This window comes from Battus philenor, unplaced genomic scaffold (genome assembly GCF_028537555.1).
Source record: "Battus philenor isolate CCGP_79_NKW_IND1 unplaced genomic scaffold, ilBatPhil1.0.hap1 SCAF_18, whole genome shotgun sequence".
NCBI classification, from domain to species: domain Eukaryota; kingdom Metazoa; phylum Arthropoda; class Insecta; order Lepidoptera; family Papilionidae; genus Battus; species Battus philenor.
In genome coordinates this window covers 2,135,644-2,141,643 of record NW_027181680.1, presented here as the reverse complement: position 1 = coordinate 2,141,643, position 6,000 = coordinate 2,135,644, and positions in this window count along the sequence as shown.

Sequence of the window (6,000 nt, the reverse complement as noted above, 5' to 3'; positions counted from 1 at the left end):
TTTCAAATATCTTTTAACCTTACCGATTTTTAGAAAGGAATAGATCAGAGAGATTGTAATGTTATAAAACAACAAAAAGATTTCGTGTTTCTAATCTTGGTGGAAAAAACATGAAAAACTATGAAAGAAAAAGAATTAATCCGAAACAAAAAATCCTGAGGACCTGGTAAACTCGACACAAGACACTTTTCCAGGAGTTAAAGATAAAACAATGCCTTGGATGATGCTCGTAGAGTTTCGTAGACGAACAAAGTAACCGAAAGCTTTAGGGATAAGTTGGAACAAGTGGAGATGGTAGTGTGACGGCTGTAATGCAGGACATATGGCTTCTGAGACCTTAAGGGTCTGGAGCAAAGACCATGGATGGCATAGATAGCGTAAGAGATACACCCACAAAGTGGAAAGATGTCGTTAAAGTCGTCGAGGGATGCTAAACGGAGATACCTTCGTATCAGTCTTATTTGAAACATTAAGATCCCAGCGCCTGTCTATCTTACGTGCTATGAAGCCTGCCCATTGTTTCTTCAACTTCCAACCCGATGAACTATGTTGTGTACTTTAGTTTGTTTACATTCTCGTAGAGATAATCCGAACATAGCTATGTGAATGACAGTGCAGTATGCCATAAACAAAAGCAAGACTCAAGAATAGAACAAAGGTCGGGCAGATCGGGTAGAGTAACAAAAATTGTAAGAAAGATGAATAAAAATGGCGCTTACCAAAATTAAATAAAAATATTATAAAACTTAATCAATAATGTGATACAAAAATTTACCTGTGATTCAAACTGTGATCTTAGTGGAGGGCACGTGATATAAAAGCGATGAAAAGATAGATATATGGCTGAAAGGATCATGAAAGAATTAGTGTAGAATAAAAGGAGAGAAAGAATAGAAAAGAATAGCGGGAACTCGCTGGATGCACAGTCCAGGACCCGACATCGTAGCGATTAACTGAGACGAAGAAGGAGAATCAGAAATAAAAATTTTAACTGAAAAAAATAATTATCTGAAAATGTAACGCGTGGCCGTAAGTACCAGGGGTCCCTAAAAATGGCGGTGATATAAAAAACATAGGACTTTCCATTCGGTCTTTTCTTTGTAAACATGTAAGTAATATTTTTAAATGTTTTTACAATTTTTATATAAGTATAGGCAATTTGTTGTTATAAAAATGAAGAGGCGGATACATTATTTGTTATTGATGTAAGATACCATAAACGGAATCGCCGAAAGCAGTGAATTCGTCGGCACGGCGTGAAGCGTCGACGGGCCAACAGACCGCCGAGTTTGCTGATATTCAATTTCCGTAAGTAATATCGAAGCCTTGTGATTTACGATTCCTTACTAAGTTTGTCGTCGGTGTCATTTCATCTTACACTTCAGTATTTTTTTTATGGTCCCCGTTTTCCGGGACCTCTCGTTCTCAATGCCCTGTAGAAGGGATGTTACAATTTCGGGTTAATTATTTTTTTCAGTTCTGTACATTTATTAATATTTCTACTTTCTTTTTTCACTTTTCTTACATCCTTCACATTTACCCCTCATCTACGTTTTTGGTAACATTTGATTCTTATTCCAGCATTTTTCTAACAATTTTAATTCGCTTACTTTTACTTTTAGCTATTTACTGAATTACATCGATTAATAATTTGATCTTTTATCTTGTATTGTGTTCTTGTAGTCAGGCTTTACCTGATCCTGCTGTACTACTTTTTTAATAAAAACCTGAGAAAACCAGGGTGACATTTATCGTCGCCCTTGAGAGAGGCGACACTGTTTTCTTCTATTTTCTTACCTATTTTCACTGTACTTCTGTATAAGGTCACATTGATTTCATTGCGTCATCGCGGTAACTTTCGCAAAACTTAAATGTTTATACAAAAAAAAAACCACCTTGTTAGGTTACTATTAATAATTATTTAGGTCATGATACAGACGAAAATGTAGGACTATTATTCCTGTAATAAGGTCATTTGTAAAAATGTTCATTAAAAAACTAGCTTGTGCGGAACCTTTGTAGCTAAGTATTTAAAGTCTTAAAAAGTCGTTATATATAAAGCTATTCGGAAAATCTAGGATATGGGAAATAATGACTGTCATAGAAAAATATATCGCCAAGAAAAAAATTATTAGCGATACAGGTTTATCGATATAAAAGCTTTAAAGGAGTGAGTGAATCCATACCAAAAAATCAATGGTTTCAGAAATAATAAATAATGTAATGATAATATAATAAGAAAAAGTGTTTGCAAAATTCAGATCATTGCATATTATAATTAATTATTGTTTATGTCTCTTCAGACTGTAGTACCAGAAGTTAGTGATATATTGTATTTCAATTTAAATAAATATTTCTGAAAGACCACTTCATAAAGGATGATTCGAAAAAGGTGTAAAAAGTTTTGAGTTTTTTGGTAACAATTGAAAATTTACTGTTCAAAGCTGTAATAACGTTGTTTATGCGTCGTTATTAAAAACAAACATGAAATATATTCACAGACATATGATAAACACAAGAAATAAAAATAAACTCGTAACGCCGACGATTCGTCTTCAAATATTAACAAACCCTTCTACAAGATATCTGAGATGGACCTTTTCTTAGTTATAAATCTAAAATTAAAAGTATATTAATAATTAGATCTTATTATAGCATTTAAGAGTTTGTAGTTTTTCGAAATGTGTGGAACTTGATTTGTTTACTCATTTACATGATTGACATTATAATGTACGCAAGAAAATTGTTAAATTTCATTTACAAGAGAACCTGTTTAGTTTCTGTCAATCTTTTCTCAACAGATCACCGTTCCGAGCTGGTGGTAGCTAACTGCATATGTTAAAATAGTCGACGACTTAAAAGCGTATGTAAATGCCTACTTGAATGAAAAAGTTTTGGATTTTTTTGGAAAGGACTCATCTGGTATTATTTTTATCATCATTATGATCATCATTTCAGTCTTAAGACGTATGGTGCTGGATATGATCTCCCCTTGAGGATCCAACAGGACCAATTGTAAGCGGCCTGTATCCAGTGTCATGCAACGACCTTGATTAGGAAATTTATTCACATTATGGACGATTCTCTTCACTCCAGAACCTCAAGGCCTTAATGATGAACTGTTCTGTACCCTTGGCCTGCTCACAGCTGCTTTAACTTGCCCACTAACTAGGCTATATTGGTTACTTTATTTCATCAACGAATCTCCACATTTTCAATTAAATCTCTAAGTGTATTTCTGAGTATAGACCTCTCCAAAATTCGATGAGCGATGCGAGAGACCACCAAACTAAATTTCAACGCCGTATCTAATTACTAGTATCACACATTGGTCGATCACACTTTGGTAAATAGAAGCATTTCACCTCTATCTAGCCGTATCTTAAGCCATGACGACGTCTATGTCTTTTCACTCTTGTTTTAAAGACTTCTTAGTTATAATTGGAAACAATGAGAGATATCAAATGTGAAAATATTATGCAGTACGTTTCGGTCATTTATTCCTAATTTTATAGAACACATGTTGAATTCAAAATATTAATTAAAATCATGAAATTCATCGCTTCAATTTGTTTGATGTTTCTCTTAATTTATATTTCAATTATTAATAAAATATGTATTTTGACGCAATTAATATGTTGCAGATTTGTGAATACATAAAATAGTGAAAACATGGTGGGATTAAAATGCGTATGAAGTGTGAATTTATTAGCGCAAATATAACCGCATATGTGAGGCTCACTCGTTTGATATATCGTTTATTTATTGATGTAATTTCTCATGGATTTTTTTTCATATATTGTCAATTCATTAGCATGAGGCTTTTAAATCCGGATTTATATAGTTTTTATTCGATACTTTACGTACATATTTTTCTGTTAGACTTTTAGTTCGATAAAAATGTTAAAATATATTTTGTGTGTTTATCTTTTTATTATTTTGTAACTTCAATATGGAACGATCACGATTTCACGATCATGGTTGTTTAAGGGTAGAAAAGCAAGTGATTCAAAAATAATAAATTAATTAATAATATAGTATGAAAAATCGATTTCAAAATTCATATATTGCATCCTCTAATTCTAATAAGGATTTATTTCATAATGCGAATATAATATGCTATGTACAGAGTGATTTGTATTTCCACTAAGCACACACAGAGTAAGGCACTAATCGGTGTAACATAACTCCTGAAAATGCCCCGTGGAGGGGTGAAACACGTGTTGAGTGACTTAACGGTGGCAGTCGTGTATTTCGCATTGTTTGCCGCATACGCATTTATCAGCGGGCTGGCGGGCGGTGCACTTTGTTGCACGACTACCACTGCATGTGCGGAAGTGGCTAAATATCGGTCCTTTTCTTACTTAGGATGAACTTCCGCAAAATAACACCTGATTCCATTAAATATACTTCAATCTGCCATACCTTGGGCAGCAGGTAGATGCAACACAGTCTGGTCCACCGCAGGATCACAAAAGCACGAAGAACTCTACTTGAGTTTAAACCTGTGCAGGTACTTCGAGAATACCCCGTGCCCCGTGAACACAAATTGATAGTTAACGGGAAGGATGTTAATTCTTAAATCGACCCGAGTTTAAACCTTTAGCTTTAATATAAAAATTATGCATGCGTTACGTTGGGGGCATAAGAATTTTAGATAGGCCTAGCCAAGGCATGGAACATAAAAGTTGGTAAACACTGTTCTAGCCTAAGGAATGGTAGTTGATTAAGGATTAACTTGATTCACTTAGAAGAAAATTATTTCAATTTAATTTAATACTCTTTATTGTTCACGCTATGAAATATGTACATAGTTGTATAATAGTGAGGAAAAAGTACAATGGGCGATCTTATCACACAACGCAGTTCCTTACATATACCCATATGGAAATTGAAATAGGATAAGTACCGGATAGATAAGGTATATCTGTAGGCATGATATATATACATTCATTCATGTATACTTATAATAAATGCAGTAATGTAGATATACATAAATAAAAACAACAAATTAATTGGATCTAGCTGGACTATCTTGGATCGCACTTGTCTCAGAAAGAATAAAGAAATAGGAAAGAAAAAAGACCGTTTTATTGTGGGGTTCTTCTAGCTCACTATTCTTTCGAGCTTCGCCGGTATTTATATCGACGTAAATAAACAATTTTATTTCTGCAGAATTCCTCTTTTCGATGCGCCGCTCACGATGACGTAGTATTGCTGCCAAAATACTGATGCAAATAAAGAATAATATTTCTGTAGAATTCCCATTTTCGATGCGCCGGTGACGATGACGTAATATTTATGCCATAATACCGAAGTAAATAAAGAATTATAAATATAATTCTGTGAAATTCCCCTTTTCGATGTGCCGCTGATGATAGTGTAATTTTGACTCTAAATTTTATATTTTATACAATGAAATAAGAACCAATGTAATTAGGAATGTAGACGAGGAAAGGAAGGTGACATGTGATAGAAGATCAAAACGTGAGGAATGAAAGATTTTGTGAATGATGTGAGGAAAAGAGAGAAAGAATTTGTGAGGAAAGAAAGGAGAGAGAGCAATAAAATATAAATTGAATAAAATATTTACGTCCGCATTGAAACGTCCCTACTTCAAACAAACCTGGGGAACGACAATAAAATAAAACATCTAATATTAAAGAAACACATTACTAATATTACTGGAAATTAATATTTAAGATTTTTAAATTAATTGTATAAAAAAATTAAGCAATCTTAACGCTGATTATGTGATGTTTTATATAAACAAATCTAAGAATATTTTGAATTAAAATTAAAAAAAAATAATAGGAAATTCGTAGAAACACAATCTTCATTAATTGGATCCCTTGTAATACAGCTTATCAGATTATGTTAAGATGTTGAATCCGATAAAAAATATCAAAAAGGCGCATTTATGAATTTCTAGGAATCGTTCTTAATGAGATTAAAGATTTAACGACGTAAAATATAGGCAATTAGTCGTACTGTATGTTT